This window comes from Apodemus sylvaticus, chromosome 22 (genome assembly GCF_947179515.1).
Source record: "Apodemus sylvaticus chromosome 22, mApoSyl1.1, whole genome shotgun sequence".
In the NCBI taxonomy this organism is placed as follows: Eukaryota; Metazoa; Chordata; class Mammalia; order Rodentia; family Muridae; genus Apodemus; species Apodemus sylvaticus.
The window spans coordinates 46,449,818-46,463,041 of record NC_067493.1 but is presented as its reverse complement, the minus strand read 5'-3'; the positions used below and the strand labels follow the sequence as shown (position 1 = coordinate 46,463,041).

Below are 13,224 nucleotides of genomic sequence, written 5' to 3'. Positions count from 1 at the left end.
GGGAGAAGAATCTTAAAAGAGAAAGGACTGAGGGACTTGAGCAGGTTGGAAAGCTACTGAGAGCCACTCCTGGGCTGTCAGGTATCAAGTGAAGAGCTGTGACTCAGGCATGTCCTTGGGTGCGAATCCCTAGCACATCCCTGCAGCCCAAGCATGCAGGAGGCTAAGGCACTCAGTGTTAAGGTGAGGCTGAGTGACATAGGTAGGCCTGTCACAAAAGGAAAGGGGGCGGGCGGTGACTGGGACGCCTGTAATGCCAGCCTTGGAAAGTAGAGACAGTGGGTTCCCAGAGCAAGCTGGCCGGTGAGACTGTATCACGAGCCTTGGGCTTGACTGAGAGGCCCCGCCTCCTTGAATTAAGATGAAAGGGTAGTTGAGGCTGAGTCTCCACATCAACCCTGGGCCTCCACAGGCTTGAGCTCCCACACGCATGTCTGTAAACATGCAAAATATGCAAAAAAACACACCTATAAACGCACACGGAAGATAGGAGGAGGGAAAGAGAAGGATACACATGCTTGGGCTTTAGCTCAATGAAAGAGTGAGAAAATACTTACCATGTGGAAAGCCCTGAGTTCAAGTCCTGGCACTGCAAATAACAGCCCTGGGGACACTGGTGGAAGCAGGAGGCCTAGGCAGGAGGCGTCACTTAGAAGTGGACCCTCACGGCTGACTCAGTAAGCCACTTGGTGCTGACAGAAACAGAAGAATCTGGAAACACTTTCAAAAAATTACTTGCTGAGCATGTAATTTAATTCCAGCACTCAGGAGGCAAAGGCGGGTGGATTTCTGTAAGTTCAATGCCAGCCTGGTCTACAGAGTGCGTTCCAGACAGATAGAGCTACATAGTAGTGAAGCCCTTTCTCAAAAAACAAACCAAGCAAAGAGAAATCAAACAATCAATACATCTTTTTTTTAAAGATCTATTTATTTTATATGTAATTACACTGCACTGTCTTCAGACACATCAGAAGAGGGCATCAGATCTCATTACAGATGGTTGTGAGCCACCATGTGGTTGCTGGGATTTGAACTCAGGACCTTTGGAAGAGCAGTAAGTACTCTTAACTGCTGAGCCATCTCTCCAGCATCTTAGCTGCTGTCTTGGGGTTTCATTCCTGTGAAGAGACACCATGACCAAAGCAACTCTTTTTTTTGTTTGTTTTGGTTTTTTTTTTTTGTTTGTTTTTTAAGACAGGGTTTCTCTGTGTAGCCCTGGCTGTCCTGGAACTCACTCTGTAGACCAGGCTGGCCTCGAACTCAGAAATCCACTGCCTGACTCTGCCTCCCAGAGTGCTGGGATTACAGGTGTGCGCCACTACCGCCCAGCTAAGGCAGCTCTTATAAAGGAAGACATTTAATTAGGGCTGGCTTGCAGTTTCATTGGCTCAATCCATTCATCATGGTGGGAAGCACGCAGCATGCAGGCAGATGTGGGGCTGGAGGAGTCAAGAGCAGTCAGGAGGAACCTCTCCGCAGGCAGCCAGGAGGAGGCTCTGGGTCACAATGGCCAGGCTTGATCATATATATGAGACCGCACAGTCCCTTCTCCACATTGACACACTTTCTCTAACAAGGCTATACCTCCTCCAACAAGACCACACCTCTTAATAGTGGCGCTCCCTGGGCCAAGCATTCAAACCACTACATTCCACTCCCTGCCCCCCAAACACATGAGTCTATGGGGGCCATACCTAGACATAGCATAATGCAAAATACACTAGTCCAGCTTCAAAAGTCCCCATAGTCTATCAGAGTCTCAACAACGTATAAAAGTTCAAAGTCTCTTCTGAGATTCAACCGTAATCTCCTATAAATCCAAAATCAGGTCGCATACTTCTAATATCACAGAATATATATTACCATCCCAAAATATCATAGTGAGGAAATACTGGACTGAAGCAAGACCCCCAACCAGGTGTGTAATCTTTAAACTCTGCTTCTCCGTGTCCAATGTTCAACTCCTTTCATCTTTGTGATTGCAGCACAATTCTTTCTCCTGGGCTGGTTCCACTCCCTGTTAGCAGCTTTCCTTGGCTGGTATCCCATGGCTCTGGCATCTCAAACATCTTGGGGCCTCCAAGGCAACTTCAGCCTCACAGCTTCTGGTTCCAATGTCTAGGGGCCACACATGATCTCCTGGGCCCCTCCAAAGGACTTGTGTCACTTCTCCAGCTCTGCCCTCTATAGTACTTTGGCCTCTGGCTATATCCACTCCACTGCTGCTGCTGTTCTTGGTGGTCATCTCATGGTACTGGCATCTCCAAAACACTGCAACTAGGCTTCACCAGTAGCCTCTCATAGGCCCTCTTCATGGTGCCAAGCCTCATCTTCTTTTCATGACCCCTTCAGTTCTGGACCTTCAACTGCCACTGAGGCTGCACCTTCACCAATGACCTCTCCTGACCTCTCACAGTGCCGAGCCTCAGCGACTCTCCCTGACCTCTTCATGCCTTCAAAACCAGTACCACCTGGTTTTCTTTTCCTTTCTTTTTTAAATTTATTCATTTTATGTATATGAGTACATCATTGCTCTCTTTAGAGGTCCCAGAAGAGGGCATCAGATCCCATTAGGATGGCTGTGAGCCACCACATGGTTGCTGGGAATTGAACTCAGGACCTCTGCAAGAGCAGACCGTCCTTAACCTCTGAGCCATCTCTCCAGCCCCTGGGTAATTCTTATACATTACCAAGTCCAGCTGCCAGCATAAGGATCATCTCTGAAACACAGCTTCTTTATATTCTCAGAAAACACTTTCCAGAAGATTTCACCTCATCGATGCTGGTCTCTTCTTCTACAGCTAATTTCTTATCGACAGCTAACAGGCATCAATTGTCCCAATAACACCCCCTTCTATTCTTGACTCTAAAGCCAGAGCCACATGGCCAACGCTGTTGAGCTCTGCTGCTTGCTGGGGCTGGAACATGGCCCCCTTGTTCTATTACATCTTCACCAGTTTTCTGCTTTTGATGATTTCCTTTACTGCCTGAGCATGGCTGCTCTGGAACTTGCTCTGTAGACTGACTTTGAACGCCCCCTCCTAACAGTGAACAATACCTCCTAATAGTGCCGCTTTCCAAGGGCCAAGTGTATTCACACCATCACTGCTGGTAACTCTGTCAGCAAGGCCAATCCCAGATACATAGCAAGACACTGTATTTAAATAAATAACTAAACAAAGAAAGACATAAATAAATCCCATTTTTAACATTTGTAATGGCTGTTCTTGGTTGTCAGTTTGACTGCATCTGGAATTAACTAAAACTCAAAAATGGAGGACACATCTGAAAGTCTTTTCTTTTTCTTTCTTTTTTTTTGTTTTTTGTTTGTTTTTTGTTTGCTTTGCTTTCTTTTTTCTTTCTTTTTTTTTTTTTGTTTTTTTGGTTTTTTTTGTTTTTGTTTTTGAGACAGGGTTTCTCTGTGTAGACCTGGCTGTCCTGGAACTCACTCTGTAGACGAGGTTGGCATCGAACTCAGAAATCCACCTGCCTCTGCCTCCCAAGTGCTGGGACTAAAGGCATGTACCACCACTGTCTGGTTCCTGCGAGTCATTTTTAGCTTATTTTGAACTAGGAAGATCTACTTCTAATCCTGATCTTTGAGGCAAAAGACACACCTTGAATCCAGATAATTCGAGCTGGGGAAACCAAGCTCTAATCTGGGCCACACTTTCTGCTAAAAACTTATTTAAAAAAAAAAAAAAAAGGAAGAAGGAAACTTTTTCTCTTGCCTGCCTTGCTAAAGTCCATTTCTCTTCACTGGCATTAGAGCCTACTGCTTCAGATTCCAGTGCGAACTGAAGACCAGCCGAGACATCCAGCCTCGTGAACTACTACTGGATTCTTGGACTTTCTGTTCACAGCCTGGCATTGTTGGAGTAGCTGTACTGCAGCCTATGAGCCATCTTAATAAATCCTTTATATATAATACATAGAAGGTGGGGCATTCTGTAAGTTCTGTTACTAGAGAACCCCGACTGATTCAATGCTAAATACACATTTAGTCAGGACGAGGAACAGCCTGGCTCTTTGTTGGCCCATGACTACATCATGGAAAAGGACAAATTCAATCCTTGAGAGACTTCAGAAAAGGTTAGTGGATTCCTGTACCCAGAAATCAAACAAAGGCTCTCTTGTCAATTTTCCTATATGAATTTGTTTTGTGCAGGTCGACAAAATTGTGCTGAGCAAGCACTCTATAACTGAACTACACCCTTAGCCCTTAGTTCTTTCTTTTCTGTGTGTTCATGTGTGTGGTGTACACATGTGTGGTATATATACACACTCGGGTGCTCACTGAGGCCACAGGATTGGTGCTGGATGTCCACGCTCTCCACTGTGTTTCCTTGAGACAGGGTATCTATCTCATGGAGCTGTGACAGGGACTGGCTACCAGTAAGTTCCAGAAATCCTCTTCTCTACGCCCACAGCCCTGGGTTTATACGCACAACTACCACTATGCCTGGCCTTTTACATGGCTTTTAGGAGTTTGAGATCAGGTCTTCACACCTGCTCAGCAAAAACCCAAACCTGCTGAGCCATTTCCCTGGCCCCAAGACCTTAGTATTTTTGAGATAAGGTTTTGCTATGTAGCACAGGCTAGCCTTGAACTCAGGCCCCTCTTGACTCATGCCCCTGAATGCTGGGATTACAGATATGTGCCATCACGGCCTGTGGTGTGACAAATAATTCTGAATACAAAACTCTAACACTTGAGTCTAAAGATTCCATAAAGAACTGAAGATAGAACTGTCTTAGGAGTCATGGGTTCTGCTTCTAGGTACACGCCCTACGACTGAAGGCAATCACACAGGACTACTTGAGCTGCAGTATCCATAGCAGCTAATAAATGAAAACGAATAGGATCTGGGAGGAGCTGGGGGAGGGAAGGATATGGTGAAAATATATTGTATAAAAATTCTTTAAAAAAATAATAGTTTTAAAAGTAAAAACAACCTGAAGGAATGAGGAGATTTTCTTTCTAAGACATGGTGTCACTATGTAGACCAGGATGGCCCATAACTCACTATGTAGATCAGGCTGACCTTGAATTCACAGGATACTGCTACTTCTTCCTCCTCTGCCTCCTCCCCACTACCCATTCCCTTCCTTTTCTTTCCCTTTTTCTTTCTTTTCTTCTGAGTCCCAATCCTGGGCGTGGCTCAATTGAATACTATCTATGCATATTAAGCGTTAACATATTTCATTTGGAAAATATTCTACTGGAAACTCCATCTTGGTGAGGAGGTCAGGAAAGGGGAGAAACGGAACATTTAAGGAAAGACAGAGCAGGGACTTCCAGAGATGGGCATCAGGTGTGGGGGAGGTTATATAGAAATCTCACCTTTGGCTTTGTTGGTGTGGAATTGCAGGCTAGCCCTGAGGCATTGATTTGGTCCTCATCCTCAGATAAGATACGAGCAAAGTCCACAGAGTTCAAACTGTTAGGCAGATGTGCCCGTGGACTCCAGCGATTGTCTGGAGTAGTCTTTGTTTGCTCAGCTTTCCGTGGATTGGCTACCGTGACCCAGAAAAGCAAAGTGACTCTGTAGCTAAACACAAAAGAAACCCATCTTATGAGTGCAAAGTCAGAATACCACAGGCAAGACTTGAAAGATGGGAGTAGCCAAGCAGTGGTAGCGCACGCCTTTAATCCCAGCACTTGGGGAGGCAGAGGCAGGTGGATTTCTGAGTTCGAGGCCAGCCTGGTCTACAGAGTGAGTTCCAGGACAGCCAGGGCTACACAGAGAAAACAAAAGACAGTAGAAGGAATTTAGGGTGTGCTTACCTCAAAGTCAACAAGAACCATGTAAAAGACCAAAGGGATGGACAGTAAAGCCTCTGGCCATGCTCACCTAAGTTGTTTGATTTTCTTTTTTAGGTATGGGTGCTTTGCCCGTATGTATGTATGTGTATGCCTGATGCCATCAGATATCAGAAGAAGGGGGTCAGATCTACTGGACTTGGGGTTACAGAGGATTGTAAACCACCATGCTGGTGCTGGGAACTGAACCCAGGTCCTCTCCAAACCAGCAAGTGGAGAGGACCACTTAGCCACTTAGCCATCTCTCTAGCCTGGTTTTCTTGTCGCTTTTCATTTCACTTCTTAAGTGGACATGGCTATCCTGCCTTGTGTGTGTGTATGTGTGTGTGTGTGTGTATGTGTGTGTGTGTGCCTGTGTGTGTGCGCGCGTCCTGTGCCTGCCTGGCACCCGTGGAAGCAGCATGGGCATCCACCCAGAGGACAGCATGGCTGGATTCCCTGCATCTGGAGTTGTGGGCCAGTTGTGAGCTCCTATGTGGGTGCTAGGAACCAGCCCTGTTCTCTCTGGGAGCAGCAAACTCATTTATCTACGGAGCCATCTCCCCAGACCCTTGGTATTTTGTTTGCTTTTAAATCTACTTGATTTACTTTGAGTGTGTGTGTGCCTGGATTCACATGTACCATGGTGTACACACGTGGAAGCCGGAAGACAACACACTGAGTGGGCTCTCTCCTTCTACCGTGTAGGTTCTGGGGACAGAACTCAGTTGCCGGGCTTGGTGACAAATGCCTTTACCCACTGAGCCATCTCTCTGGCCCTGCCAGAAAGTCTTAGCTGAAGTACAGGGAAGGCTACTTTGAAGCTGCATTAGCACCAGAGGTGCCCCTAAAGGCCCTTGTCTCGCTAGCTTTGCAGGTTGGGAAACTGCTGCACTGGTCAGCACAGTGGGTTATTACTGTGTTTCGCCAGGTGAGGACTTTTGAATGGGGCCCAGAGGCCCCATCAGAAAAGGGCTGGGATGGACTGTCCTGGAATTGAAGGAGGCACCTTGGGGAAAGCGGGGACGGCTGAAGCAGCTGTCTCTGGAACAGACCCACACACAGGAAGGAAGAAGAAAAGGGTGATTAGCCAATGGAAGGTTTTAGAAGGAAACTGACTTCAACTAACTTGGATCTGTAAAAACCTGCGGTTACAAAATAAATAATTGGATGGGTAAGTGGGTTTTGTTTTACAATGGGACTGATGAGACAGATTCCTTTCAACAACATTTGAATAAAATTTTAAAGGCCGACTCTCCTTTCTTTTCTCTGAGACAGACACTGTGACCACAACAACTCTTACAAAGGAAAGCGTTCGACTGAGACTGGCTTACAGTGCAGAGATTTAGCCCGTTATCATCACGGTGGAAAACATTTGGCGTGCAGGTGGACATGATGCTGGCAGAGGAGCTGAGAGTTCTAGATCTTTTTTTTTTTTTTTTTTTTTTTTTGGATTTTGGTTTTTTCGAGACAGGGTTTTTCTGTATAGCCCTGTCTGTCCTGGAACTCACTCTGTAGACCAGGCTGGCCTCGAACTCAGAAATCTGCCTGCCTCTGCCTCCCAGAGTGCTGGGATTACAGGCGTGCGCCACCACCGCCCAGCGAGAGTTCTAGACCTTGATCTGCAGGCAGCAGGAGACTACCATACTAGGCTTAGCTTGGATATATAGTACCTCAAAGCCTACCTTCCTGTGACATACTTCCTCCAACAAGGCCACACCCACCCCAACAAAGTGATTCCCTCCTTCCTAATAGTGCCACTCCCTATGGCCCAAGCATTCAAATATGGGCGCCATTCCTATTCAAACCAACACACCACATAACCCAGGCTGAACTGGAACTTGCTGTGTTGCTCAGGCTGGTCTTGAACTCACAATACTCCTTCAAAGACAGGGGAGCTATCCAGAGCTCTGCTCTGAGCTACAGAGACCTGTCTAGAATTCATCTTGGTTTTCTTATTTGTGAAAGGAAAAAACCTCGTCTGAATATGATCTCTTAAATTGCTCTCTCCAGTATTAAAAAAAAGGAGCTCAATTTATCCTTGACATTAATACATAGAATCAAAGATGATGAAAACACTACAAGGGAAACCAGGTAGACAAAACTAAAGTGGTGCTTCCAATAGAAAGAGGCCTGAGGATCTACAGAATTCATCAGGAAACTAGAAAGCCTAAAGAAGTAATCTTATCACTCAGCTTAGCACACTGAAGAGTGGTGGAAAAACTGTAGGAAATCAAAGGGAAATACTAGGGTAGAAATTCATAAATAGGGCTGGAGAGACGGCTTGGTGGTTAAGAGCATTGACTGCTCTTCCAGAGGTCCTGAGTTCAATTCCCAGCACCCATATGGTGGCTCGAAATCATCTGCAATGGAGTCTGATGCCCTCTTCTGGTGTGTCTGAAGAGAGCAATGGTGTACTTATAAACATAAAATAAATAAATAAACAAGCAAATAAATAAATCATAAAAAAAGAAAGAAAGAAAGAAAAAGCCCTGCAGTGGCAGCACACGCCTGTAATCCCAGCACTTGGGAGGCAGAGGCAGGCGGATTTCTGAGTTGGAGGCCAGCCTGGTCTACAGAGTGAGTTCCAGGACAGTCAGGACTACACAGAGAAACCCTGTCTCTAAAACAAAACAAAACAAAACAAAACAAAACAAAACAAAACAAAACAAGAAAAGAAAGAAAGAAAAGAAAAAAGAAAAAGAAAAAAAAAAAGAAAAAGAAATCCGCAAATAAAAATTTCAGAAGCCGGGCGGTGGTGGTGCACATCTTTAATCCCAGCGCTTGGGAGGCAGAGGCAGGCAGATTTCTGAGTTCGAGGCCAGCCTGTTCTACAGAGTGAGTTCCAGGACAGCCAGGGCTACACAGAGAAACCCTGTCTCGAAATAAGTAAATAAATAAATAAATAAACAAATAAATAAACAAATCAGAAAACAAGACTAAAAGCTGCTCTCATACAAAGAGGGTTAAAACAAAAGGCTTATAAAAGTGCATCTAGATAAGAACACAGACTTTTTAAAGTACCAAGAGTATTGCAAACCCTCGCATGAGGAACCTGAGCATTTCCCTGGCTACTCTGGCTTATCTCCATTGTCTGCTGTCTGCCTCTTGGCACTGGAATAAAAGCTCACTCAGACAAGGACAGAAAGACAGAGAAACCGAGGCCCAGCAGCGGCTAGCACAGGCCACAGCTGGCCATCTGCTGAATCCATGCGTGCACAGCTCCTCTGGGCTGACACACGGAGGCTGAGCGGGCTCCTCCTAACAGGAGAGCTTTCTGTTTGTCTCTGGCAGCTCCGCCCAGCTAGAGCAGCAGGCGGATCCTGGGAAAGGCCAAGGGATCAGAGCCTATCAATGGCTCATTGTCACCGAACCTTGGTTGTTGCTCAGAGCTACTCAAAGAACTTATGAATGCCCAGCTCAGGGACACACAACTGGGCACATCATAGGTCAAAGACGCAAAGAAGGAAAATAAGAGGTTTCTGACATTTTTTTTAAACACTGAATTACCGTATAATCAAGTAAATTTATGCCCAAGCAGATACCGAAAAGAACAAAAGACGATTCAAGGGGTTCTGTGGGCTGTGTTCATCGCAGCATTGCCTACAAAGCGGGACACAAGCCAGCATCTGTCAGTGAACCAATGGATAAACAACCTGTGACGTAGCCACCCAATGGGATGGCATTCATCCATGAAAAGGGCAGAATATTGATTCATACTAAATTGTGGATAAATCTCAAAACACGGTGTTGAATGAAGAAATGTGCCAGGACCCACATTGCAAACCTATTTATAGGAAATATCCAGGATATTCAGAACAGATAAATCCAGAAACAGAGAAAGCAGATCGTGGGTTGTTAGACCCAGGGGACAGGAAAATGGGGACTGATTCCTTCATGGGAATGAGGCTTCTGTTCAGGGCCATGAGGCTGGCCACACATTTGTAATCTTAGCACTCAGGCCAAGACTAAGGCAAGAGGGTTACAAGTCCAAGGCCAGCCTGGGACACACGGGGAACCCTTGTCTCAAAAAAATAGACAGCCTAATTTAGTACTTACATTCTGAGGAATGGACAGTAGGGAGATGCTGGTCTTTGCTTCCCATTATCAAACCACCATGTTTCTGTATGAGCAGAATTCTGTATTTACGGTAAAAAACAAAAACAAAAAACAAACGAACGAACAAATAAAACCACTGCAATTTATCATATCCAAGAGCCTCATGTCTGAGGTATTTCAGGCAGTTAGTTTGTACCACATGGCTCAAGGGCACTTGAGGGGCTTCCATACAGCTGTGCCACACAGCTGTGCCACACAGCAGCGCCATTGGGTACTGTTAGAAGTACCTCGGATCCATAACGTGATACTTTTGAATTAATTTGGCATTAGCGCATGTGTGTTCAGAAACCTTTTACTCTTGGCAAATTTTTTACCAACCCCACATTGAACTCTGCAATCCCTGTAGAATAATGGCCACAGTTTAAGAAGCTAGAGCCTAGAATGGAAGTTCTTCTGATAGTCTGTTAATATTCTTTTTTAATTCAAGTGTTTGGAAAGATCAGAGCTGTTTCTGAAAAATCAAAGTTCCAACCAAGAATTGCTTTATTCTAGTTCACCCATAGAAAAATCTAAATGCTACAACTGCGGATGGAGTTTTAACCTATCAACTATTGTAGCTCTCTGTTCTGTTCCAGTCACAGCCAGAGTGTTCACCTGCATGCAAGGGTCAACGGCGTGGTGTTGGTGGCAAGCCTCTTGCGTCTCGCTGACTCTTGTGTGGTGGTTGCTTATATGACGCTGCAACCACTGATGCCGCCAGGTGAGAGACGCCAGAGCTTGGGCTGAATGGAGCAGGCCTGAGATTGCTTGGCCTCCGGGGGCTGAGGACAAAAATCTTTAAAGTCAGGGTCAAAAGGGAGGCTGGGGCCAACTGTACTGCACTCCCAGTAAAGAGGCAAAAGATGGCAGAGAGGGCGGAGGCTATGGGAAGATAAACAAGACCGATAATGCTCCTGATAATGCTCCTGGCAGATAAAAAGGCACTTTCACCCTCTGCAGACCCAGGAAAAATCATTCCTCACTGTCACTACTTCCCATTTCCTACAGAATGGAATTCATGGGAGGGACCACCAGAAAAAGGAAGAAGCTAAGGAGAGTGTGTTGGTGCCGCTGTCCACAGACACCTCCTGATGACCTTCATGACGGACATCATGCCCTTTAGGTATCTCAGCACAGTCCACACACTGCAGAGTAATACAAATACTTAGGTGTGGGGTGTCCTCTGCCTCTTCAGTGACCACATTCAGAAGGGGACAAGAGTTGGGAGAACCTGGGTGTGTGGGCCTACCAATCCCATCACTTGAAAGGCTAAGATGGGAGGAGACCTGTTGACAGTGCAAGGTTAGTATAGGATACATCGTGGGTTTTGTTTTTGTTTGTTAGTTTGTTTGTTTGTGTGTTATTTACTGCAGTTTTGTGGAGTTACTTAAACACAAAACATGCACGAAAGCCATCTACTCATTTCTTTTTTTGTTTTATTTGGATTTTTTGGATTTGGTTTTTTAGAGACAGGGTTTCTGTGCATAGCCCTGGCTATCCTAGAACTCACTATGTAGACCAGGCTGGCCTCGAACTCAGAAATCCACCTGCCTCTGCCTCCCAGAGTGCTGGGATTACAGGCGTGCACCACCACTGCCCGGCTACATCTACTCGTTTCTTTGCTGCATAGCCTGGCGTTGGGATTGGTGACTCTGATGGTCATCTGTGCCGCGCTTTGTACTGCGGCTTTTGGTCCTTAGCGGAAACATTGTGAGCGATCTCAGCAGGGTGAGATTTGTTACACAGCAGCAGCACTTTCAGTTCCTTGGTGTTGTGGACTAGAAACTGTTTTCTCGTTGCTCCGGTAACCAATGCCCTGCATGAGGATCTGGCCCTCGAATCTTCTCCGCGTCCTGTTGTCGATGCCTCTGGGTTTCTGCCAGTTTCCCTTGATTTTGACATATCGGTCTGACTGGAGCCTGATGAACTTCTTGGCCCTCTTTAATGAACTTGGGCCTCACCAGGGACCAGAGGGCAGCCATGATGCCGCAAAACCAATAGCAACCACCTCGTAGGTAGGACAGATGAAGAAGGTGGGTTTTATTTATTTTTGTTTTTAAAAAATTGAAACAGGACCTTTGTACTGGCTGGTTGTGTGTGTCAACTTGACACGAGCTGGAGTTACCACAGAGAAAGGAGCTTCAGTTGGGGAAGTGCCTCCATGAGATCCAGCTGTGGGGCGTTTTCTCAGTTACTGAGCAAGGCAAGGGGCATTGTGGGCGGTGCCATCTCTGGGCTGGTGCTCTTGGGTTCTATAAGAGAGCAGGCTGAGCAAGCCAGGGGAAGCAAGCCAGTACGGAACATCTCTCCATGGCCTCTGCATCAGCTCCTGCTTCCTGTCCTCTTTGAGTTCCAGTCCTGACTTCCTTTGGTGATAAACAGCAGTGTGGAAGTGTAAGCTGAATAAACCCTTTCCTCCCCATCTTGCTTCTTGGTCATGATGTTAGTGCAGGAGTAGAAACCCTGGCTAAGACAGTCTTACTACAGAGCCCTGGCAGGTCAGGGATTCTGTATGTCTATCAGGCTATTCTTAAACTCCTAGAGATCAGCCTGCTTCTGCCCCCAGAATACCGGTTTTAAAGGCATGTACCACCATATTGGGCTTACATGGTGATTTTTAAGACTCTGGGCTACTGAGTGAGATTTTGTCTCAAATTTAAAAAAACAAACAGGAGCATGTCATTTGGAGAAGTGCTTGCAGGGAACAGAAGGACTTGAGTTCTGATTCTAAGTACTCACATAAGAAGTCAAGCGCAGAGGGGCATATGGGCACACTGCAGCTGACAGGGAGGCTGACAGGAGGCTGGGGCTGCCTGGCCAGTCTTTCTAGCCAATTAGTGAAAGACCCCATTTCAAAAAAAAAAAAAAAAGAAAGAAAAGAAAAAGAAAAAAAAAGAAAAGAAAATTGAACTGATGAATTCACCCTGTGTTGACCTGGTCTCCACATTCACCCATGTGCATGTGCCCTTACCGAAAATTCTAAAACCCTAAGAGAATTCTTTGCGATTAGCCTGTAGACTTAGAGGTTATTCTTACCCACATTCAAACAACCGAAACCCCAAAACAAAATGTGGTCACGATGACAGTTCCAGAATCTTGTGACCCTTCTCGGTTATCTCAGGACAGAGACAGAGGGAGGCCCAAGAAACAGGAAAGGCAAGGTGACCTCAGAAGGGCTTGTCAGATAGGATGAGTTCTAGCTCTTTGAGTCAGCTGTAAAGCCGGAGTCTGAGTATCACTCCCATGATGCTTTTCAAACAGAAACTGTTGCTTAGAGCCAACAGAGCCCGGGTCCCCAGTGAGTTGAGTTCAGGGCAGTTCAG

At 45.9% G+C, this 13,224-nt stretch overlaps 1 pseudogene; it reads right to left on the bottom strand.

Annotated features, from left to right (window-relative positions):
* Nucleotides 1-9,368: 9,368 nt before the first annotated feature.
* On the bottom strand, nucleotides 9,369-11,883 carry LOC127672509 (60S ribosomal protein L32-like; annotated as a pseudogene).
* Nucleotides 11,884-13,224: the final 1,341 nt, after the last annotated feature.